Here is a 26,586-nt window from a genome sequence, read left to right as displayed (position 1 = left end):
AAGCCCAGAGACAGACCCACGCACATATGGTCACCTTATTTTTAATAAAGGAGGCAAGAATATACAACTGAGAAAAGGCAGTCTCTTCAATAAGTCGTCCTGGGAATACTGGACATCTACAAGTAAAGAATGAAATTAGAACACTCCCTAACACCATACACAAAAATTAACTCAAAATGGATTAAAGACCTAAATGTAAGGCCAGACACTATCAAACTCTTAGAGGAAAACTTAGGCAGAACACTCTATGACATAAACCACAGCAAAATCCTTTTTGACCCACCTCCTAGAAAAATGAATATAAAAAGAAAAATAAACAAATGGGATCTAATGAAACTTAAAAGCTATTGCACAGCAAAGGAAACCATAAACAAGAGTAAAAGACTACCCTCAGACTGGGAGAAAATATTTGCAAATGAAGCAACTGACAAAGGATTAATCTCCAAAATTTACAAGCAGTTCATGCAGCTCAATATCAAACAACAACAACAAAAAAAAAACAACCGAATCCAAAAATGAGCAGAAAACCTAAGTAGACATTTCTCCAAAGAAGGTATACAGATTTGCCAACAAACACATGAAAAGATGCTCAACATCACTAATCATTAGAGAAATGCAAATCAAAAGTACAATGAGGTATCACCTCACACCAGTCAGAATGGCCATCATAAGATCTACAAACAAATGCTGGAGAAGGTGTGGAGAAAACGGAACCCTCTTGCACTGTTGGTGAGAATGTAAGTTGTTACAGCCACTATGGAGAACAGTATGGAGGTTCTTTAAAACACTAAGAATAGAACTGCCATACGACCCAGCAATCCCACTACTGGGCATATACCCTGAGAAAACCATAATTCAAAAAGAGACATGTACCAAAATGTTCATTGCAGCTCTATTTACAGTAGCCAGGACCTGGAAGCAACCTAAGTGTCTATCGACAGGTGAATGGATAAAGAAGATGTGGCACATATATATAATGGAATATTACGTAGCCATAAAAAGAAATGAAATTAAGTTACTTGTAGTGAGGTGGATGGATCTAGAGTCTGTCATACAGAGTGAAGTAAGTCAGAAAGGGAAAAAGTAATACCGTATGCTAACACTTATATATGAAATCTAAAAAAAAAAATAATTAATTAATTAATTTTTAAAAAATGGTTCTGAAGAACCTAGGGGTAGGACAGGAATAAAGATTCAGACATAGAGAATGGACTTGAGGACACGGGGAGGGGGAAGGTTAAGCTAGGACAAAGTGAGAGTGTGTCATGCACATATATACACTACCAAATGTAAAATAGATAGCTAGTGGGAAGCGGCCACAAGAAGCCACATAGCACAGGGAGATCAGCTTGGTGCTTTGTGTCCACCTAGAGGGGTGGGATAGGGAGGGTGGGAGGGAGACACAAGGGGAAGGAGATATGGGGATATGTGTATATGTGAAGCTGTTTCACTTTGTTACAAAGCAGAAACTAACAACAACAACAACAAAAAGACAAAATATATATATAACTATTAAAAATCCACGCTGCCTAATGCAATATTAGATGAGTTTGCGATTTGGGTCAGGGCTCCCTGCAGTATTAAAGGGTCTCCTACCCCCCAGCGCACAGGCTCTAGAAGAAGAGCCAGAGGACATTACTGCATTCTGAGCCCAGTTACTCAACCCAGAGAAGGATCCTGAAATTGATTTCAAATGGGAACGGATGCAACTGAGGAGGAACAGGTCCCTTCAGACTAACAGTGAAGGGGAATATTTGTGTCACACGTTGCACACAAGGGTGGCAAAGGCCCTATGTGTCTCTGAATCATTAAGTGAACCGGAGTAAGAGGGGGTCTCATTCGGAATCCAGCAAGTCTCTCTTCCATAGCAGAATTTCAGTCCCAAACGGTCACCCACCTTGAGTAAGTCTACCCTGGAGTTGGGTGTGACTTTCTCGGCTCTGTGTCTAATCCACACAGCCAGACGGGTGATGGAGCTGAAACGATCACCTCGGTGTCACAGTGAGACAGTTAGCACTGCAAGCCTTACAATTACAGGCTTACCTCCACTGGAAAGCGAAGCCATGTTTCAGGCACTGCACATGCTACAGGAATCATTTCAGCAAAGCGTTAGCTAAGCCTGCGTCCCTGGTGTGTAAAGGGAGACATGTCTGGATGCACACAGGTGGGGGATGTGGATAGAGGAGACTTCTGCTAACAGGACTGTTATGACAAAGCCGTGACCACTGGAAGGCAGAGATTAACATTATGTAAACATTTGTTTAATGAGAATAAATAAATATGCAACCTTGGTTTTCATTCTCCATTCCTCACCCTAAGGATGGGATGATGTACACAAACTTTCTCATCTAGATGTCAAACTGCGTGGTCCTCCGTATGGCATGTTGCCATCACTAAAGTTCCCCACAGCTCTGTAGTCCAGATGCCCCGAGAGACGGAAGCTGGTGTGGGTCCCTCTGGAGCACGCATGTTCTCCCTCCTAGAATCAGCACTGGGCACCCCTATGTGCTCCAGAGTCTCCCCAGTGGTGTCATTTACTCTTTCTCCTGTCCTGTCAGGGTGGCCTTGTTAAGAATCCGAAAGGATTACCAACTTAGGGCACCTGCAGCCTAGACTCTGGTTTGAAGGTGTAAGTCTCAGCTGCACTCTGTAGCATCTGGTCACTGGCTGCATCTCACAGTATCCTTTGGCTTACGAACACTTCTGGTTTCTATGACTGCATAACAAACATTCCCACACTTGCTGGTATTAAGCAAAACCCATGTTATTAAGCTCATGGATTCTATGGGCCAAGAATTTGGACACAGCACGGAGGACTGGCTTATCTCTGATCCCGCATGTCTGGGGCCTCAGATGGGAAGATGGGAATGTCTGGAGTCCTCTGCAGGTTCCCACCCCTACACGGCTAGCCAGACTCAGATGCTGGGCTCATCGGCACTTTCAGCCTCTGTGGCCTGTCCTTGGGACCTGCCTTCTCTGAGTTCCCTGAGACATTCCTCAGGGGAGCCGTGGCCTTTTAAAGATCTCACTTCAGAAATTCTTCCACACTCTCATGGTGGAAGGAGCCAGAGGGTCGCCCAGGTTCAAGAGGGAGGAATGCAGACCCCAGAGAAGACCAAAGTTTAAAGCAGTCCCTCTGTCATCTGAGCAGTTTATCAAAGTGCCTGTCCACTAGGATGGTGATGAATGGTCTCCTCTATTTAGCCTGGTCCATCCAGGGTGTGTGCCTGGTTCAAACTCAGGGTACAACACAGACTTGGGGGGTGAGGATCTCTCTACCAATAATGCCACCTCTTGTCAGAACAGAAGGTTCCCCTGAGCTTTGACCATGATAATTTTCAAGAAGGGATAGAAAACTTTCACCAAGTTACATTCATTCTTTATTTTTTTCCCCAATGTCAATTATCTGTCATGTTGAAACAGGAAGATAATTGGCCAAAATCCCATATCTCACAATTCTTTCCTCTTCAAGTTCTGGGGAAGATGGATGTGCTCGGATGACAGTGCCAAGCCAGTGATGTATATTTATTAGCTCAGAGCCCTGGCCCCAATCCCCAGTACCTGAGCCAATCACTGACATGTTTCATTCTATCACAATGACCTGCTACTGGACTGTCTTCCCAGAGACTGCAAATTCCCAAGTGGCAACAGCGCCTTGCATTTGGAGCTGTACCCTCGGGGTGCAACCCTAGGACCTGCCATGAATTATCTGCTCAAAAAAGACTTTTCCCTGTGAAGAGCATTCACTCAGTGTGGCCAGCAAGAGGGAGGGGAGACAGGTAGAACTTAGTGTTCTAGGGGCACGGAGACCATGGTTCCAGAATGGCAGGCAGGTCACACCACCCTGAGACTTCCCTGAGCGACTGGTAGGTTGCCTGGGGTTCCCACATTATCAGGCATCCTGTCTCCATTCCACCCCAACTCTGGGACTACAGCATCCTCTGTTCCCTCCTCAGCCTCCAGCCTCTGGTCAACTTCTCAAGGTTACTCAAAGCCTGGTCCGCAAGCATGAGGGTGTAAAATCAAGAAGCTTGCTGATGCAGTGAGAACTCCTGGAGATACCAGGAAGGAGCCACGAAAGGTTCAGGTAAAAGAAAGGGGTGCTTCCAAGTCCATATCCCAGTGGGCCAAGCAAAAGCAGCATGGAGACCTTCCCCATCACTGGCAGTTAACTAGTTTTGCCCAGAAGTGTCTCTGTGCAGAAAAAGTACTAACCTGTTTTCAAAGGTGGTGGATATGATGCTGGGGAGGTGAACTAGCTCATCCAAATCACAGAGGCTCTGTGATAACAGTGTGGACAGCTGAGGTGTGGGGAGAGGGAGCACAGGTGGTGACCAAGTCCAGCTCCACTACCAGCCTCTAGGTGACCTGGGATGTGTCACTGCAGCCTCTGTGACTCAGCCTCCTCAAGGGCAGAACCTCAAGGAATTATGATGGGGACAAGTGACAGTGGTGAACGAGGTTGGCACTGAGGGCAACTTTTACCAAAGTCAGCCCCAAAGTTAATGCAGCTAACGTTCCGGGGCTGGACCCAGGTACCATCCACTCCCCACAGCACTCCCTGGGGCAGGAATTAATAATGCCTGAGGCTGCTAAACCCGGAGCTGGAGCCCTTCCCATGCAAGAAAGTGCCGCTCAGGGACGATCACGGTGGGGAGGCCAGAGGCGTGGTGTTGGGCTAAGTGCTCACCAAAGCCCACGGAGCTTGCTCACGGTAGAGGTATCCCCAACTCTCCATGACACAGGACATACTTACTATTCCATAATCACAACTCCCCATCTCCAGATAATATTGTCAGACTTGGCATGAGATGTTTAAGGAAACTGGGAAGGATATGAAAGGCATCGTATGGTCAGGCCACTCAGGATGGCTGTTCTCTTGCTCTCTGTCCATCCCCTGCTAGACCAGTCCCTGCTTCTTCTACACCTACTCACCTGACTATCCAATCCTCTTAGCCATAGGGCTTAACCAGTAACAACCTCAGTGCTGGACCCCTGCCTCAGCCACTGGTTTTCTGTGTAACTGATGAGCCATCCTGACGTCAATTTTCCCTATAAATGGTAGCCACCTTCCCCCTCAAGTAGTGAAGATCACTGCCATGTCCTGCCTGCGGTTTGCTGTACATGGTGGGGTCTCACTCCAGGACTTTTGCATCAGACGGGTAAGATCCCCTGTCCAATAAACCATGGATGTCTCTGTCACTGTCTCCAGGCTCTTTCTTAGGTCTGCCAGCTGGGCAACTACAAGGCTTTCAGGGCTGCGGTTGAAGCCCAAGAGACATTTACAAATAAAAATACAAATAATAAAAATGTTTTTCTTTCATTTTCAAAAGTTATGGTTTATTTGATCTTTGCATTGGCTACATTATTTGTTTTGTGTATTCATTTATTAATTTTTACTTTGTGATGTTTTGCTTAAAGTTTTTAAATCTTCACGCACCTGAAATAAAAATAAACCTCAGTTATCTGCCATATGCAGTTTCAGGGACCCTCTGGGTCCCCCAGCACATCACACGTGGATTATACACTAGGGGTGTCTACTTACAAGTGTAAGCAACTACTGACTCATTTGTGCATAGTCAAATTTGTCATTTGTAACAGTTTCCTTGTAATTATTTATGTTGCCGCGAAAAGCAGCTTTGATACTTTGCCTGTACTTTGGTCCAGGACTTGGCTGGGAAGACTGGGGACAGAAATGGCTGTTGCCAGGAGTCAGTGATATTTGTAAAAAGTCCCCCCGACCCCTGTCCTTAGCCCTTAATCAAAGTTTACCATGTTTGCTGTTTGTATCAACTGACTCAGAACTTTTTGCTCTTTTTTCTTGTTTTCTTTTAGGAATTCTGTGGGTGAGTGGGCTGCGGGGTTGAAAGCAGGAGTACCCTCCTGTTAGGAGCCAGGAAGGCTAATTCTTGAGGCCAGTCTCCCTGGCAACTGCCCACAGCCTTGACCTGTTTCCCCAAGGGCGGCAACTCACTTGTGGGCAAGGCTATTTTTTAAAAAATCTTTAACTTCCCAATGGTAAATGTTCACTTGCTCTTTCTCTTTTTTATAAAAATGTTTCTATTTGGAAAAGGAGCTTTGCAATCCTTGCTTTACTTGAGAGGAATGACTAGGAAACCCCCTTTCTGAAGCCCTGCATAGATTACTGATGCTATGACTCTGCCCAGCAAATCTTCTCCAGGGTTGTTATAGTTCTGAGATGAGGACGCTTGGCTGGAGATGTGTCTGTCCTCTCTGGGGGATCAGGGCCAGTGGCTAACAAAGCCCCTGGCTGCATGCCTCTCACTTTGCTCTCTGCAAAGAGTGTCCAATCAACCCTTCCCCCTCCCAGAACTTTCTCTCAGTTCATCCTCATAAGGGTGCTGGGCCAGGAAACCCTCAGGCTTCTGTTTCCTTCCCTCCTTGAAGACTCTGCACACCCAGCTGGGCTGGTGGATGGAAAGGTAAGCTGCCCCCTTTAGCACTGAGGCCCCTCCCCCTCCCATGGCATCCAGGGATTTCCTTCTTTCCAAGAACTCCTATTTCTCCCTAGGAGGGGGTCAGGGTCCCCCTTCCCGGAAACTGACCCTTAACAGAGATTCACATTTTAGTCTCATCCATGAGCTCCTCACTTGATTCCAAACAAGAGGTGACAGGTAGCAAGTGGGAATAAATAAGCAAGAGGTGTGTGCCACAAACACTCTGACTGGCAGAGAATCTGAATCCCCGTAAAGGTAGCTGGGCTTACCTTGTTTTTCAATATTCTCCCTAAGGGAAATATGTTTTTACAAGGATTGAAAGGAAGGTTACAGACTGACTGCATCTTTTCCCACAGCAGCACATCATGTGGTGGGCGAGTCCAGAGGGCTGCAGGTGCCAGCAGAGTCCCAGCCTAACAGCAGGACAGGCGTGGGGTGGACTCCAACTCAACAGCAGGACAGGGGTGGTGGATTCAATCTCTCCACCCCGAAGGTAGGTGGCCTGTTCAGGCCTGTGTAGCAATGGGCACTGATCACCCTGATGGCACTGAACAGGTTCCTTAGATTCCCTTGTATGTATGTGTCTTTCTAACCACCCAGCAGTGTCGGTAGCCATTCTGCAGGAGCTGAGGAAAATGACAGAGGAATTCTTTGCGGAGCTTCCTCACGTTTCAGGTAAAGCTCTGGCTCTCGAATTCTCCCAGATGGAGTCCCTGACCTGGAGGCTGGTCCCTGCCGTGACCAGCTGGCCCTCCTCTCTGATCCAAGAAGGAGTGGTGGGTGCTGCTGCAACACCAGGGGTGGGTCAGTGCCCTTGAAGTGACCACAAGAGGCCTCCTCTCTGCTCTGGAGGATTACGGGGCTGGGAGGTGGTCACTCTTAGGTGACATGGCATGACAGGTCTTGCCATCATGAGATGTGTAACTGGGATGGAACTGTGTTCATCAGCAAGTCATCATCCCAGCCCGACAGCAAGAAGAAATTCAGATGGAGGGAGAGCTCTGGCTGAGGAAGCAAGCCCTCTGGAGGGAGAGATGACCAGGCTCGGAGGGAGGATGGGCTGGACTTTGCCTGCAGACGGGTCCCGTGGGGTGTTCCAGACACAAAGCAGACACACACTGTCAGGGGCTGCATCATGCCGAGGATCTGGGTCCAAGCCGTGGGTGACTCCCCAGTGTTGGCATTGCCCCAGTGGATGCCTTCGATGCTGACAGACTCTTCAGAGACTGCGCCCACTCAACAGGCCCACACGCAGCAGTGACTCCACAGTGCACCCACTGATGCTCATTTCCACGTGCTTCTCTGTCTTATTAGGCTCCCGTTTGCCAGTTAGTCATAACCTCACTGGTAAGCCAAGCAAGTCATTAAATTGCAGATGGAACCAAACTGGTGAATGGTCACCATGTAGAAGGAACCCTACTCCTCAGCTTCAGCCCCACGTGGTCCTGGCAATGACAGGTTCCCACTGCTCTAGGACTTGCAGAATTTTAAAAACAGAAAGTCCTGTGTTCCTGGAAATCTCCCATCCAGTCCCCACCAAGCTAGATCAGTTGGTCGCCCTAACTTGGAAACGTTAAGATCCACCCACACTGGATGCAGAGTATGTCAAAGCCAACCCCACAGAAGCCCTTGAGATCAAATAAAGGAGCCTCATCCTGATGTTCCAGACACGGCCACCAGAGGGCAGGGGAGGATCATCGCTGTAACCTGGACTGGGGGTGCCAAGATTAAATCCCACCTCTCAGGTCCAGGCCTATTTTCTGGGTGGCATCATGGATTTCTATATACTTTTTTTTTTTTTTTTGTAGTGTAATGTCTTAGTCATAGTCTATCATCAGATATTTTAGGACTATGTTTAATGTTTAGAAGTATGTTAGCACTATGCAATACTTACATCCCAAGTTCTCAAACAGAGGTGGTCCGCTTCAAGGACATTCTTGGCTGCAGTTATTATGGGCTGTTTTAAGATAGAAAACTGAATAGCAACAGTGAACACTGGGGAAATGTACTTTGCTCAGGAATAGTCCAGTTGTTGCAATATTTGACTGTCCATTTGGTTATTACAGAAAAACTCTTAACTGTTAAGTAGTGGTTGTTCCTGTATATTACCTGTGTTTCTACCTCTAGTGATGGGCTTTATGTGCTAAACCTTAATAGCCTTAAACCTATGGGTGCCTGTAAAAGAAACACGGCTTACAAGGATCAGACACCATGATCAAGTGGGGTTTATCCCAGAGATGCAAGGATTCTTCAGTATAGGCAAATCAATCGATGTGATACACCACATTAACAAATTGAAGAGTAAAAACCATATGATCATCTTAATAGATGCAGAAAAGGTTTTTTGACAAAATTCAGCATCCATTTATTATAAAAATTGTTCACAGAGTGGGTATAGAGGGAACCTACCTAAACATAGTAAAGACAATATAAGACAAACCCACAGTTAACCTCACACTCAATGGTGAAAAGCTGAAAGCATTTTCTCTAAGATCAGGAACAAGACAAGGATGCTGACTCTTGTCACTTTTATTCAACATAGTATTGGGAATCCTAGGCATAGCAATCAGACAAGAAAAAGAAAGAAAAGGAATCCAAATTGGAAAGGAAGAAGTAAAAATGTCACTGTTTGCAGATGACATGATACTATACATAGAAAATCCTAAAGATGCTACCAGAAAACTACTAGAGCTAATCACCGAATTTGGTAAAGTAGCAGGATACAAAATTAATGCACAGAAATCTGTTGCATTTCTATACACTAACAACAAACTATCAGAAAGAGAAGTTAAGGAAACAATCCCATTTACCATTGCATCAAAAAGAATAAAGTACCTAGGAATAAACCTACATAAGGAGATGAAAGATCTGTACTTGGAAAACTGTAAGACACTGATGAAAGAAATTGAAGATGACACAAATAGATGGAAAGATATATCATGTTCTTGGAGTGGAAGAATCAATATTATTAAAATGACCATATTACCCAAGGCAATCTACAGATTTAATGCAGTCCCTAACAAAATACCAATGATATTTTTCACTGAACTGGAATAAATAATTTTAAAATCTGTATGGAAACACAAAAGACCCCAAATAGCCAAAACAATCTTGAGAAAGAAGAACAGAGATGGATGAATCACACTGCCTGACTTCAGACTATACTACAAAGCTACAGTAATCAAACTAGTATGTACGGGCACAAAAACACACACATAGATCAATGGAACAGAATAGAGAGCACAGAAATAAACCCATGCACCCATGGTCAATTAATCTACAACAGAGGAAGCAAGAATATACAATGGAGAAAAGACAGTCTCTTCAATAAGTGGTGCTGGGAAAACTGGACAGTTACATGTAAAAGAATGAAATTAGAACATTTTCTTACACCATATACAAAAATAAACTCAAAATAGATTAAAAGCTTAAATGTAAGACCAGAAACCATAAAACATAGGCAATACACTGTTTGACATAAATCTTAGTAATATTTTTTTGGATCTGTCTCATAAGACATGGGAAGCAAAAACAAAAAACAAACAAATGAGATCTAATTAAACATAAAAGCTTTTGCACAGCAAAGGAAAGCAACAACAAAATGAAAAGACAACCTACAGAATGGGAGAAAATATTTTTAAATGATATGACCAATTAAGGGTTAATATCCAAAAATATATCAACAACTCACACAACTCAACATCAAAAAACAAACAACCTGATTTAAAAATGGGCAAAATAACTAAATAGACATTTTTTTCAAAGAGGCCAGATGGCCAACAGGCATGTAAGAAGCTCGGTATCACAAATCATCAGGGAGATGTAAATCAAAACCACAATGAGATATCATGAGATATCACTTCACACCTGTTAAAATGGCCTCATCAAAAAGAACACATATAACAAATGTTGACCAGGATGTGGAGAAAAGGGAACCCTCATATGTAAATGTAAATTTGTGCAACCACTATGAAAAACAGTATGAAGAATCTCAAAAAACTATAAATAAAACTACCATATGACTCAACAATTCCACTTCTGGGTATATATCTGAAAAAAACCTGAAAACACTAATTCAAAATGACACATGCACCCCAATGTTCATAGTAACATTATTTACAATTACCAAGATATGGAAGCAACCTTAGTGTCCATCAACAGATAAATGGGTAAAGAAGATATGGTATCTCTCTGCCATGGAATACCACTCAGCCATAAAAAAGAATAAAATTTGTCACTTGAAGCAACATGGATGGACTTGGAACATATTATGCTAAGTGAAATAAGTCAGACAGCGAAAGAAAAATACTGTATGATATCATTTATATGTGGAACCTAAAAAAATAAAACAAACTAGTGAGTATGACAAAAAAGAAACTGACTCACAGATATAGAGAACAAACTAGTGGTTTACCAGTGGAGAGAGGGAAAGGGGAAGGGGCAAGATAGGGGTAAGTCAATGACATATCACCTCACACCAGTCAGGATGGGCATCATCAAAAAATCTACAAACAATAAATGCTGGAGGGTGTGGAGAAAAGGGAACCCTCATACACTGTTGGTGGGAATATAAATTTATACACCCACTATGGAGAACAGTATGGAGGTTCCTTAAAATACTAAACAGAGAGCTACCATATGACCCAGCGATACCACTATGGGGCATATACCCAGAGAAAACTATAATCCAGAAAGAGTCATGTACCACAATGTTCATTGCAGCTGTATCTACAATAGCCAGAACATGGAAGCAACCTAAGTGTCCATCAACAGATGAATGGATAAAAAAGACGTGGTACATATATACAATGGAATATTACTCAGCCATAAAATGAAACAAAATTGAGTTAGTTGTAGTGAGGTGGATGGACTTAGAGTCTGTCGTACAGAGTGAAGTAAGTCAGAAAAAGAAAAAGAAATACCGTATGCTAACATATATATATGGAAACTAAAAAAAATAAATGGTCTGAAGAACCTAGGGGTAGGACAGGAATAAAGACTCAGATATAGAGAATGAACTTGAGGACACAGGGAGGGGGAAGGGTAAGATGGGACGAAATGAGAGAGTGACATGGACATATGTCCACTACCAAATGTAAAATAGATAGCTAGTGGGAAGCAGCCCCATAGCACAGGGAGATCAGCTCTGTGCTTTGTGTCCACCCAGAGGGGTGGGATAGGGAGGGTGGGAGGGAGATGCAAGAAGGATGGGATATGGGTATATATGTGTACATATAGCTGATTCACTTTGTAATACAGCAGAAACTAACACAGCAATGTAAAGCAATTATACTCCAATAAAGATGTTAAAAAAAGATAAGGGTAGGGGATTAAGGGGTACAAGCTATTATGTATAAATTAAGCTAACAGGATATATTGCACAACATGGGAAATATAGCCAATATTTTACAATAACTATAAATGGAATATAACTTATAAAATTGTGAATAACTATGTTGTACACCTGTAACTTTTATAATATTGTATACCAACTATAAATCAATAAGAAAACTAAAAAACTTAAAATAAATTTTCTCTAAAAAAAAAGAAACATGGTTTACCTGCACAAAACTGATCAATTTTGAGAGATCATTAATATCCTTGAGGTAGTTTTGTGGGTATAAACAGATGATGACAATCTGAATTAGTCCCTCTCATTCTAGCAATGAAATTTTCTACTTACTTTATCAAGTCATGTTCATGCCCTGATTTTATATACTTGTATCTATCAATAAACATTGTGATACTCAAGAAAAAAAAAAAAAGGAAGATGCCATGTCCGTGTCTATGAGATGTCCACAAAGTCAAATCTGGTATTTTTCAGAATAAAGTCTTCACTGAAATTGTTTTTATTATATTTGAAGGGTGAAGACTTCGGGTAGTTTAGCAGAAAAGATATCCTGTGATTTTGGAAGAGATAAAAGTGCATAACATATTTTCATCTGGAATGCGGAGAATAAGTCAGGGCCTTAGAATCTCCAGATGGTTTACAGTTGGTTGAGTCCTGAGGTTATTTGATTAGGCTGCTCCACTCTCTGGGGTGGAGACGTCTTGTCAAGCAGGAGGTGACCACCAGGGCAGGATGCCAGCCTTCAGCTGGGGCCACAGCAACATTGGTACCATCCTGTGCACTTACACAGATCCCTTCTCCTGTCCTGAGACCTGCAGGGAGGCAAGTGCCAACAGCTCCACATCACAGGGGAGAAGCTGAGGTCAGGGCAGCACCAGGAATGGGCATCTGACCTGGGCTTCTTCTCTGTCCTTCTGGGCCCACACAGCTCTCTGAGGACACCCCTTCTACAGTACACAATTGCAGGGTCAGCCCTTGGGTCCAGGGAAGCTGCTCCAGCTGAGCTTGCAGAAAGCAGTGCAAACTAGCTAAAAAGTGGGAATCAATCCCACAAGTTCTAGAGGCTGAGGGTTCCTATAATTTCACTCACTGTTTCCACAGTAGTGCCTGCCATGTAGTAGGCACTTAAGAACCTTTGTAGGGTGAATAATTATCCCAACGGACTGGTTCTCAAGAATAGGGTCCCAAGAAGTGTTTAGTCTTTGTTTTATTCCCTAAGCACTTTAAATGATATAACACTGTTCTTAGTTTCCTAGGGCTGCTGTAACAAATTGCCATAATCTGCATGGCTTAACCAACAGAACTGTATTCCTTCGCAGTTTTGGAGGCCAGAAGTCCAAAATCAAGGTGTGGGCAGGGTCACACTCTCCCTAAATGCTTTAGGGGAGGGTCCCTCCTTGCCTCTTCCAGCTGCTGGTGTTGCTGACAATCGTCAGCACTCCTTGGCTTATGGCCGCATCACTCCAATCTCTACTTCCATTTTCACAGGTCACTCTCTTCCTTCCCATATCTCCCTGTGTCCAAATCTGTCTCTCATAAGGCCACTGTCATTGGATTAATCCCACTTTGATCCAGTATGACCTCACCTCAATCCTTACCCTAGTTACATCTGCAAAGACCCTATTTCCAAATACTGTCATGTTCTGAGGTTCCAGGGAGTGTGAATTTTGGGAGCTCGCTGTTCACTGCACTGCATACATCAGAACAACAGCATCTGTGGGTGCTGGCTTGGCAGTCCCTATGTTACGTGCTTTGTTTGTTTTCATATTTTATTCTCAGCACCACCCAACGAGGCAGGTACTATTATTATCATTCCCATTTTACATGTAGAAAAACTGAGGCAAGTTATGTAATTTATCTGAGGTCTCAAAGATAAAGGTTGTAAACCCAGAGCTAGAATCCAAGTAGACATGAGACATTTGACACTTGGGAGCACCTGGTGAAGATGCCCAGGTGATGCCCTGTTTGGGATGATTCTCCAACACTCAGTTCTGCTGGGAAATACTCTGAGACACCTTTAACAAATAATTAGAACTAACTGAAATTTTATTTTTTATGACTACTTTAAAAATTCTGGAATGTCCAGAAAATGAATATGGGAAAAGAACAAAGCCAGCTGTTGACATCCAGATGTCCATCCCTCTCTGTAAAATTCTTGGCCTACCACACACCAGAGGGAGTTCTCATTAATCTTAGATTCCTCAACGTGCCAAAAATGAGATCTTCATAACCTTCCAGGCTATAATTTTGAGGGGCACAAGGGAGGACAAAGCACATGATGCAGAAATTTAGGTCCCCACCAATCTCCTAGCCGGGGTGTTCACAGCACACTTAGGTGACACATGTGGCCCCAGAGAGCACCCTTAGTTCACAGGCACTGTGGTGTCAGACCTAAAACTAAGTCTTATTATTAGGGACTGCCTTGACATCTGATGAAACTGGGAGGGCCTTGGATGTCCTCACCACAAACCACCTCCCCACTCTGCTCCCTGGACAAAGTGCCTTAGCCAGCACCTCCCCATTCCCCCGACCAAGGGAGCAGACAATGTGCCTGCATCTCCCTTCAGGGTGGGTGTCAGGCCCTGCCAGCCTGTGAAATTATCAAACAAGTCCATCACATCTTCCCTCAGGAACCAGAGGTCACCTCACCCTCTTGTTACTACAAAGCCAGCGCCCCACCAACCCTGACGATTTCCTCTGTTCTGAGTACAACATCCATGAGGTCCTGGGTGGCCTGTGACATGCGATATCTTCCACCCTGGGGGTTGTGAATATAAGTGGCTAATAAGCTGACACTAATCTCGTCTGTCCAGTGTTGTGGGTAGAGTGGTTGACCATCCCCATAACCCTGGGGCAGGAATCCTTCCCTCACTGGGGGGTGGGGGGTGGTGAAGAGAGATAGCCACAGGGAGAAACATCTACAACACGATGTGAAAAACATGAGACAAGAGACAAGTGTGCGAAACTGAAGGAAAGCAGAGGAACAAAGAGTGTTCCCAGGAGCAGAACTTAGAGAAGATACCGAGAAGTGGACCCTGGGCAGATGCGGTGCTGGAGGCTCATCTGGGTCACAGGACAACATAGGCATGGCTGTGACAACCAGGAGGGAGCTCGGCACACCCCATCTCACTCCTCAGCTCTTGAATCCAGACTCCAGCACCACTGTTCAGTGGACACGGTGTGGATACCTTCTGAACAGGAGCTGCAGAGGTCACTGTAGGTGGAAGGGAGGTGTTGAAAGAGGCTCCGAGTCTGATGGAGGAGAACTGTCTGCCTGTTGCCAGCTGTAGGGTGCCCTGGCCTTACCTGTAATCAAGAAATGGTACACAGTAAGGAATTACCTGAACTACTGCCTCCAGGTGCTTTAGTGGATGGTATTACTCACTGGGTTTGCAGTAGCTTCTTGGGGGCTTTGGTTGCATGGACATATTTTTGACAGAGCTTTAGAGGTAACTTTTAAAAACCCATATGAATTATACACTACCGTGATGAGGGGGAGGCGATTGCAATCTGGCACAGGTTTTTTAAACAAATGGAAATGCAAGCCAAGGAGCACGCTGTCAGGAGGCACAGAGAGCAGCGAGCTGGATGAATCTCAAGTGTACAAGCTAAAGGGCATCCTGTTAATACAACAAAAGAGCCAGAGTTCAAGGGGATCATATAACTGTCACCTCAAAAAAGGCAAGACTTGATTCATGAATGAGTCAGGATATGAATCCTTGATTCATATTCAATGCATGACATTTGTCCCTGTTTCTGTGCCAATAATTTTAATTTAATAAGCCCATGTGTCAGGGGCCACTCAGATATGTTACAGCTGCAACCTCCCCCTCCCTCATGCTTTGGAAAGTCCAGCTCCCTGGCTGGTTCCTCCCTCCAGCATCTACAGGGACATTCTGGGCTTGAATTTGCTGTGTGCATGTGCCTTTCTATTGGGGCATAGGGATATCTCCTCAGGTCACGCCAGCTGTAATGGCCCAAATGTAGCCCTCAAGACTCTATGAGCATGGCCTTCAGTGACCTTGAGGACATTCCCATGCAGTGAAGAAAAATGCTGAGAACAGGAATAATACAGGAAGCAAATATATAGGTTACCTGAATTTGAGGCTAAAAATAAAAATTACTCAAATACAACAATGAACTTAGGCATGTCAAGGACAATTTTCTGATTATGAATCCTTTTACAAAAGAGTATACAGTAAAAGGGAAATAATAGGTCATTTTTAATCCCAGATAAGGATGAGTATTGAAGAGGAATTAATATTAGGTCTCCTAATTAATTAATATCAATGGGGACTTACACACAACAAAGAGGTAGTGACTTTAACATAAATTATTTTTTCTCCCTAGTCAAACAAAGAAAAACACTTGGCTAGGATTAGGAAAAATATGTTCCAAAATACCATCCAAGATTTGTATCCTTAAGTAAATGGGTATGAAAAAGTCAAAGGAGAAGAAAGAATGAGATGGCACTGTAAGGTCTGGAACATCTAAAAGGAAAGACACTGGTAGAACTGGTCATTTGTTGAAACTTTGCCAACTTTCTGAACACCAGACCATTGACATTTGGCAGGACCCATTCAACTGTCCCTAGATATCAATTTCCGAGCAGGGTTTGTTTTGTGTTTTAACTCAGTAATGTATGAAAAGACTGACATTCTTGACAATAACCAAGCCCGAGATACAGTGAGAACTAAATGTCCTTTATCACAGGCACCCTCAGCCAAGATGGTGCTGCCCTTGTTAGCGTCAACACGGACCTGGGCATTGAGCTCTGATGCGTGCAGTTCCGTAGACCAGTGTGGACTCTCAGAGCTCTCTAGAGGTCCAGTCTTCTAGATCCAAATCCTCTCAGGACCCACAGTGTGTTTCTCCATGTTATCTGGGAAGCACTGCTTTGTTTATTTGAGTTATAGTTTTTTTATTGTCCTATGAGAGTTTTCCATGTATGCATTTTCAATTTCTCAAGACATTCTCAGTACAACCCATAAGTATTTATTGATTTCCCCCTTTCAGTTAACAGACTTTTAAAAATGCTGTTCTCATTTAACTAGGAATGGCTATTTTGTGATGCCTTGACCTTGTCTTTCTCTCTCTTTCACCTGAACAGCCTGTCCACCATCCGTTCACTGAACTCTCACTGAAGATGCACGTACCATTTCCCAGACACCAAGAAGACAGAGCCTATGATCTGATGGCTTAGGGACTTGCTCTTGGAGGCTGGCTTTCCTATATGGGGAGTTTCAGCAGATGGTGTCTGATATGCCAAGAGCTGGGTGTGAGAAGGTGAGAGAGTAGTGTGTCCAGTTTCCCACAAAGGAGGGGTAACTGGATAAAAGGAATTGAGTTTTGGGGGATAAGTAATCTTGGCCAGAGGAAGAAAATAAAAGTCATATTTTAGACGGAAGGGGCAGCTGTGTATGGACAAACACAAGAGCACACTTATGCTTAGTAAATATTCACTACCATGAAAAGACGGGAGGGGAGGGTTGGTGGGGTGGAAGGCAGAGAGTCAGATGGGGCTTGTGAGAAGGCCGTCTTCAGCCTCTGGGGCTTTGAGCTTCTGTCTGTAGCAGGAGAGAGAGGTGAAAGTGGGATTACAGTATATGCACATCCAGTCAAGTGAGAGACCCCTGGACCTTCCAGTCTAATGAGACAGTAGTGTCCTGTGTTGGCATGAGCTATTCTGAGTTGTCTTCTGTGATCTGCAGCTAACACAAATGGGAAGCCACAGAAGCATTTGATGCAGGTAGGGATGTGGTCCCCCTGCATCTTAGAGCTGTCTTTAGCTGCCGTTGGAGGATGAGGGAGGGGAGGGGAGGGGAGGGGGGATTCAGGACATGGAGTGGAGATGACTGCAATGTGCCCAGTAGAGTAGGCTCTAACGTAGGACAGGAAGAGAGAAAGTTTAGAAAAAGAACAGCCAAAGTTCAAGCCCAATTAAACGTGGAGGAAGATTGTTGAGAAAGACCCCGGGTTTCTGATGTAGGTGAGTAGCAGAGAGAAGGATCGGCTCTGGGAGAAGGTGGACCTGTTTGGTCTTTATTATTTGGAGTCTGAGTTATTGTTGGAGATTTAGGGTCCCAATAAATAATATAGCTCTGTTTGAGGGCTCAATTCAGAGATAAATAGAGGGTCAGTTAATTGGAGAGGCAAGTGTGAGATTTATTATTGAAAAGCAATTTACAGGAAGATGGAGCTTAGGAGGATGGTTCATCGGGCCTATCAGTATATCCCTCTGCTCTGCATGGCCTAGAAAAGGTGAGAACTCAGAAACTGTGCAGACACATCAGCCCCGAGGGAAGACCCAGAAGAGCTGAAGCCCCACATTGTCTATTATTTCTGCCCAAACTCACCCATCAGGAGTGAGAGAAGAGGGCAAGAGAGGTGAGGAGTGATGTTATAAAGGCAGTTCTGCCACAGCAGACCCAGGAGTAGGGTGAGTGTTGCTGCCAGCAGACCTCTTACAACCTATAAGTGAAGCACCCAGCAGGCCCTTCCAAGCCTGTGTCCGATGTTCACAGGGGAGATCCCAGGGCATGAAAGATGCACATGTGTGTGCTGGATACACATGAAATGAAATCTCAAGAATCATGGGCTGCCCCAGGGAGAGACTTTTCTTAGGAGACAGCAGTGGCCTGCAGTGGCCCGAGGATGGATCCCTCAGTATCACCACTGTCTAAAGAGAGGGATCAGAAGAGGAGCAACTCTTTAATGAGACAAAACAGTAACTTCTAAGGGGAGCTAGCAAAGAGGAGTGTTCCAAAAGCTAAATGTTATACTCTGTAAAGAAGTCCATTAGGCTATGCAATGAAAACTGTCCTTAGGTTTCAGCAATATGGGCATCACACATGAACTTCAGAGAAATAGCCAGGGCAGGATTCCCATGTTGGTCACGCTGTAGTATCGAGGGGGTCTACCTCCTGATCACTAAGTTGAGCAGGGCCATTTCCTTTTAGGATCCCAAGTGAAAATGAAGAGGCATGACTCTGGGTGTTGCCTACTGAATTCTCACTAGTGTAGCTCAGAGGGGAGTCTGAGTGTCACCACCTTACAGTCCCTATGTTTTCAGCCAGAGGTTTTCAATCTGTGCTCCTGGGAACCTTGAGGTTTCAGGGATCCCTTAGAGCCAGGAAACAGTCTGCTTACCCCCATTCCAATGCAAGTGTCTCGGAACATTACAGCTCTACCTTTTCATCACATACCTGATACTCCACTTGAACGGCAGGGTCCCAATTTTCCTTAAAGTTTGAAAAATTCCGTTAAAGACTAATAAAATGCTATCTAAATTTACACTACAATTTGTGTTTCATCTTGTTTTTTATTCTTTTTAAATACACTAAATAAAAATACACACTTGAAAGATCAATGTTGAAAAAACAAGCGTCAAAAAACTCATGAAGTTATGGTTTGGCATTGAGTTGGGAGGGTATATGCATTTGTAGAAAATATTGGGTTATGGCTGCAAGTTAAAAAAGTCCACACAAAGGACCTGTATCTTTACTGTTAAGCATAAGCTGACATCATCTAAATATTACTCAAATTACCTGCTAAGGATATTTTTTATTGACTAAAATGTATATTTTCCTGCATATTTTTACATTTCATAGTGCATTTAATTATTTGATCTGTAAGATGTTTTCTGGATATTACAAAGGTATTTTGCTATATGAAATATGGGGTTGTGACAGAGATACTTCTTTAGAATTTTACTTGAAATATAAATAAGCTGCTCTTCACCTTGGTCTCATCAGGCTGCCTGTGACCAAAAGGAAGACAAGGGACCACAGGATAAAGGCAGGAGTCCTGAGGAGGGGGCTGGGAGGAGCTTGGATTCAGCTAAAGGAATTAAACAATGCAGAGGGTGAAGGTTACAGTTTGATTCTTCAAGAAAAAGAATTTCCTTTTTTCAACTGTATTTATGGAAGAGGCAGGCAGTTGAGTCCTGGCCCTTCTTATATTCCAAAAAAACACCTTGATCGACAACCCAGTTTCTGAAGCTTAGGAGAGGTCTCCTATCTATTCTAGCCGGTTTTGTTTTGTTTCATTTTTGACCCTGTCTCTTTCTCTAATACTTACTGGAATCAAATGCTTAAGAAGCCCAAGCAGGCTGCTTATCCAGGGACCTGAAAGGATAATTTAGAAAACTGGTAAACTGGCATTTCCTTCACTGGAGAAAAATCTAATGGAAGAAGAACAGTTGGCAGGTGGGTCATAGAAGAGCCAGCCAGAAGATTCTAAAGAAGAAGGAGCTTAGTGGGATGGGATCCACCCCAAAACACCAAGCCCCATAGACTCTGCTCCTGGCAGGTGAACCTCGGATGATCTCTATTTCTTCTGGGTTCTCTCAAGTCTTCCTGTCTAAATGGTTCAAGCAGCAATGAAAGAGCTATGGAATTCAAGGTATGTTGTGTCTCCCATTGCTTCCTGGTGACTCTTAGAAGATTTGGTCATTCCACCTAGAGGGGTGAGATAGAGAGGGTGGGAGGGAGATGCAAGAGGGAGGAGATATGGGGATATATGCATATATATAGCTGATTCCCTTTGTTGTATATCAGTAGCTAACACACCATTGTAAAGCAATTATTATCCAATAAAGATGTTAAAAAAAAAAGAAAGAAAAGAAGATTTGGTCATTATAGCAAGATAATTTGTTCTCTAACAGCTTCAATCTTTTCCCACTGCATTTGCCATCACATGTTGATTCTTTTCCAGAATTTAAATATCAGACAAAGAAAAAGGGGTGATGGAGATACCAAGAGCATGCCCGGAGCACTAATATGAAGCGGTGCATTTATTTCCACACCACATGAAGGAAGGCTGGCCCTATCACTGCCTTATATGTGCAGTCCTCTAATGAATTCAAATACCTCGTGCTTTGAAAAACTATGACATTAACATATGTTGACTTTCACATGTGAGTTATTTCATTCCTACATCCACCCTATGCGATAGGTATTCCTATTCTCGTTTTAAGGTGAGAAAACCAAGAACCAGCAAGGTGAGTGACTTCTTAGCATCAAGTGGCAGAGATAGGTCCAAAGCAGATTTGGGACTAACAGCTAGACAGGCCAAAAAGCAAGAACAGTCAGTAGGTAAAAAGTGAGGGGGAAGGGTAAGCTGGGACAAAGTGAGAGAGTGGCATGGACATACATACACTACCAAATGTAAAATAGATGGCTAGTGGGAAGCAGCCTCATAGCACAGGGAGACCAGCTCGGTGCTTTCTGTCCACCTAGAGGGGTGGGATAGGGAGGGTAGGAGGGAGATGCAAGAGGGAGGAGCTATGGGGATATATGTATATGTATAGCTGATTCACTTTGTTATACAGCAGAAATTAACACACCTTTGTAAAGCAATTATACTCCAATAAAGATGTTAGAAAAAAAGTGATTTGCTAACAAATATGAGGACATAATCATGTTCTCTTTAATAGAGCCATCAAACCACAAAGTGGAGCCAATTTACTCTGCTTCTCTTGTGTTGTCTTACTTCCCTGGGAGTACAGAGTAATCTGTACATGTTTATCATCCCATTATTATTAACTTGAGTGAGCAGGATGGCTTCCAAGTGTTTCCCATGGCTTTCCACATTTTAAACCCGCAGAGCCGAGCTTGGGGCAACTTAAAAATGTTAGCATTTGAAACCGATGTGTATTAAGACAAGAATGATGAGTGCATAAACTGTTCGGAATGAAATTTCAAAATTCAGCACGTGCCCCTTGAAGAACAACAAACACGCTGACCAGTCCGGCGATTGTATGGGGGATCTCAGTGCCAAGCACTCCATTATGCAAGAGTAGGTTCTTCCCAAGTGCTCTTTTTGATAAGGAAAACAGTGCAGATTTTGCCAAATTAAATCTGTCCTGTGTAAGGGAGGCTCTTCTTGCTGAGTTGAGAACTATCTAAAGAGAATATAAAAGCACATATCCAAGTCCAGAGGGAAATAAAAGTACAGAGTTTTCCTGATTGCAATAAAACATTTAGGCCTGGCTAACCTTCCGTGACCAGGACTAGATGGGATTGCACAGCTTCTCTGATTTGTGTCCATCCCAAAGACCGAAAATGGCGCCCTGGTCCTCATCACGAACAGACAGGAAAGGGAGTCTTCGAGATGTTTGGAAACTCGTTTACAGAATCTATATAGTAGAGCTCCCTATTTTCTAATCAAGCATGAAATTAAAATGCCTTTTTTCTCCTTCTAACTACCTCCTGTTCTGTTTATAATAGAAGGAGATGGAGTCATTCATGGGCTTCCATTTTGGTGATCAATAAATTTTAAAAATTGGAGATTTAAAAAAAGATTTCTGGGCCTGAGCTTCATGGATTCTCATTGGCAGATCAGGTGGGCCTCCAAATGTGGTTTCTGAAGTGTTTTCTAGTTTTAATATGCATTACTTCATTTTTATTATAATATTTCATTCATTTTTTCCTTGCTAGTCAATGTTTATTCACTAGGCCCACTCAGTTTGATATATTCCCTGTTAGCTCAGCCATCATAATTCAGTTGACGTTTGCTCATTAGACCTATTTTCTAACCATTTGATTGTTTTCACTGCTCTCATGTGAATTTTCTAAAATTCCAACCCCTTTAAAACTATTATTACATTAATCATATTATGATTATGATAATATTTCCAGAGGTGATATTTAGCATTGTCAGACTGATAGCTCATATATATATATATATATATATATATATATATATATATATATATGTACACACACACACATATGTGTGTATATATATATATATATATAAAATTATCTCTGTTAAGTTACTCTGGGGAAATAAAAACCAGTTATTTTTCCACTGACTCAACATTGTCTACTCTATAGTAGGTTTATTGCTACTATCATCTTTCCAGAAGTTGTCTCTTCATCCCCAGTTTCCCTGTGAAGAAGAGTTTCACTAGAATATTGCACTGTCTGGGGGGTGTGGTTTGTAGGTTGGAAGAAATGTGATTTAGTGCATTTGGAAGTATACTGTGCATCCCCATCAGACTAATAGATCTGTTATAAATAATTCCTCTTAGTTTCCTTGTCAGAAAAGGATTAGTTCACCCCAAATGAGTATGGCTCTCCTAGGTCTATTGCTGTAGAGCTGGAGATGCAGTATCGAGCTGCTGAAGGTGTTTATTAGTTTATTTGGGAAATGCAACTGCTGACCGCAGATTAATTCACTTGTGCCAGGCCTACTGCACATGCTGAGTGCTGTTTGATTAGTGAACTGGGTCTCACGTCGGTGCCTCCTGGTGCTAAGTTTATTGTCTGCTGGTGGTGGGAGCTTACACAGTTAGTCCCTGAGGAACTAGTGCAGATCGTGTGTTTGCACCTGGTGTCAGCTGGGAGAAATTTCATCTTCTAACTGCAGCTTCGTGGCTGGAATTTTTCAGCCACCACAACACAAAAGGTGAAGTATATGAAATTTTGTCTCTAGGCATTAACAAAGTAGAATTGGAGAGTGTCTATGATCTGAACAGAATCAGAAAGTGGCTCAGTTCCCACTCATGGAGCGACCTCCTGTCACACACCTGGACCTGTGTGGCCAGCCAGGAGGTTGCCCACTTCTGCAAAACGTAAATAGAAATCAAAGTTGACAAAGTACGTGGTACTGGGCGTGCATGCATTTTAATCTACATTTAAGCCATTTAGCTCATTCTGGCCACCGCCCCTTGGCTCTGTCTCCATGATGCATAAGTGTGGCTGCTTATTGTGGTCTCACTGTTGGTCAAAATCATGTTCTTCTTGACTGAAGATTCTTTCCGTGTCTCTACTTTGAGTGATATAGCGTAATCATATCCGTATTTCTCCACATAACTTTTTATTATTATAAATCAACACCCAGGTGCCCCACTCTTCAGGACAACAGCTGGTCTAGAAGGAGCTGTCTACCTCCCCCTTCTGACACTTCTCACTCCCTCACTTGCAGGTACAATGCGGGGGATGGGGGGGGTCTGCCCTCTCAGAGTCGACACCCGGGCCTGCTCTCTCCTGAGGTGTCATCCTCTCCAGCAACAAGCCCCCAACCCCACTGCATTTCCCCAGAAGGAAGAGCTTGGGACAGCAGCCTCCCTGACCTATCACCCAGCTGTTCTAGGTGGGAACAGATCAAAGGGTGGACTTTGGGAAATATTTTCCCTGAAGCGGTATTGTCTCCCTTTAAAGTCCCTGCTATCTGAGTTATTTTATGCATGTTAATTTGTCCAATAAATCCTTATTGAGACTATTTGCAAGGCACCTTGACAGTTACGGATGAAGTTAATGAAGCTTCAGTGTCAGCGCCTAGCCCATCTTGCCCGTGGACTCGAGGATGGGCTCCAGAAATGCGTTGGTGTAATCATGGTTTAATGAAATTTGCCAAGGTAAGAATTAACTGAAATTGGGGTCAATTCCACCCCAATTACCCCTTTCCACATTCCCGTAGTGGCTGGGGACATTGATTGACCATGGACAATTTAGGGATCTAGTCTATGGAGTTGCTTTAAAGATACATTTAACCTGTAACTTAACCTGATCTATTTAATGGCTTCATAGTCACTTCCCTGTGTAATTAAGTTACTGTTAGCTGCTCCTACCATCAGCTCATGAGACATGTGCAAAGACCCAGGCCAGAGGTCCTGTGACAGGAAAATCTCCCACAGGTGTTGGCACCAGAGCCTGTGGTAATGGAGTTTCAAACGGACAGCCTTAGAAGGTCGTTCATGGGAACGTCTTCCAGTCCCCAGTTGTGTAAAACTGTAAGCAGATTTCTTCACCGCAATGGATGTTCCCCCCATCAGACACATCCTCAGCAAAACAACAATGATATTTAGAAATACATTCATAATTGTTTTCCTTTTTGATGGAAATCTCCTGAAACAGAATTTATCAGTATCCTTGTGTTCATAGAGCACACGCCCACTTCAGTTCTACAAATGGCAGGACCTACCCCATGTGAAGCTGCATGTTTTATGTTCAGCCATAAAAATAAATTTTAAGCAAGTAACGTGAGGCAAAGTCTCAATTACCTTTCTAGTTTTTCTATGGAAAATCACAATTATTTAAAAAGATGATCAAAAGTATATACATCCCCAAATTACAGGAAAATAAAATAGTAGATTTGTAACAGTTCACTCATTCATTCGTGAGTGTGTTTCAGTTTAAATAATAATTTGTTGTTATTTACTTTTTCATTTGAAACAAGTATTCTTATTTGTACCATGTGTTGTAATCTTAAAACAAGCTTCAGATCTTACAGAAGTCGAGTGAGAAAGACAGAATCCCTGAAACTCCCTGCTTGTGTACCAGTTTGAGTGCACTGCTCTGTCTTGGCCTCATAATTCATGCGCCCTTAGTCCTGGATGCCAGGGGTTAAAAAAAAGTGTCCTCAACCCTTCCCTCTGTCTGTACCTTCTGCTTCTTGTTGCCTCCACTCTTTGATCTGGTTTCAGGCCACTACCCCATTGCTCAGGAGTAGAAAAGTACCAACTTTTTCTCTGGCACCTTTATCAGAGTCTCTGAGCATCTTATATGATTAGCCCATACTTCTGTTGGGTTTCTGTTAAGTGCCTCTTTCTGGACCTGGCAGGACTCACTTAGGCCCTCATCCCTGTTCAATCCCTGCACCCTGATGACGTTTTTCATATGCAAGTTTGGCAAGCTCATAACTTCATGCCGTTGTCTGAAGCCAGGCTGGCCCCGCGTCCCTCCACCTCACTGGGACTCTGCCCTCCCCTGCAACTCCAAGCGTGGCTAGTCCTGCCTCCATGGAGCCCCTGGGGCCACTTCCCAACAACGTTTTCACACAAGGTGTTGGCCGGAGCTCCTGAAGATAGGGATTGGAATGTTTACTCAGCTATTAGAACAGATGATTTGTGCATGCATGACAAAAAATGAGGGCATGACTTGCAAACCTCATACTAAGACTGTCTTTTCTTGTATCCTCACCCAGTCGCAAGGCCAGGGAGTGGAGACATAGTGCCTCACTGAACTCTAAGTGCTAGAGGCTATGTTTATCCAAAAATCTGACAATTGCTGAGAGGATGAATTCATGTAGGTTAGTGTTCCACACTGCTTCACAAACTTGGCCTGTACCTCTGGGATCATACCCCCAAACCTTGGTTATTATTCTTCTTGTGCTCAGTTCTGCTCCAATCCTATATCTCCTTCTAGGCCATTCATGATCCCTACATGGGATCTGCTCTTCCAAGCTCCTCAATTCCCTGTCTCTGTAAATGTAATCCCTTGTAATTCTACAGTACAGGCCTAAATCATTCCACCTGGCATAGCTAGAATCCAAACCCAGACAGCAAAAGAGAAACACTCTGCCCTTCCAGGGAGTCCCAATTCACAACAGCATGATAAAGTCAACCTCCATCCAGACCTTGGAAGCCCCCTTGTCTTATATTATGACACATATGTCACCATTTTTGCATTTGCACGCATCAACTGCTAATTCATGTCTGGGGTTTGTGCTTCCATAAATCAGAGCAAACCTCCATGAACTTAGGAATTGCTATTTCTTATGGAAAGATACAGTAGCTGGGCCTGTGCAGAGCAAGAGGATTGTTCTAGAATCAAGCCTGATCCCAGTGAGGATTTAGACCTATTGGCATGGGAAGATACAGGCTCCAATTTCACAATTTTTAAGTAGTGAGAAGGTAAACCATAGAAGGAAGATTGTGGAAGACTCGTGAGGTTGGTGCTTTAGATACATGGAAAGACCATGTGGTCTTGCTCTATTCACAGGACTGTATCCGGTTATAATACATTCCCAAGATGCAGTCTCTTCGCTAGG

The 26,586-nt window shown here is 43.4% G+C and overlaps 1 protein-coding gene across 1 annotated transcript in view; it reads left to right on the top strand.

Moving 5' to 3' along the window:
- The first annotated feature begins 22,765 nt into the window (after positions 1-22,765).
- Positions 22,766-26,586, top strand: part of ICE1 (interactor of little elongation complex ELL subunit 1) — a 534,975-nt gene continuing 531,154 nt past the window's right edge. Inside the window, exon 1 of the mRNA XM_082621035.1 lies at positions 22,766-22,776. The gene's annotated coding sequence lies outside the window, so the exon portion shown is untranslated. The remainder of the gene's footprint in view (positions 22,777-26,586) is intronic.

Source organism: Mesoplodon mirus (assembly GCF_964341445.2).
Source record: "Mesoplodon mirus genome assembly, chromosome: 5".
NCBI lineage: Eukaryota > Metazoa > Chordata > Mammalia > Artiodactyla > Ziphiidae > Mesoplodon > Mesoplodon mirus.
This window is presented reverse-complemented; position numbering and strand designations above follow the sequence as displayed.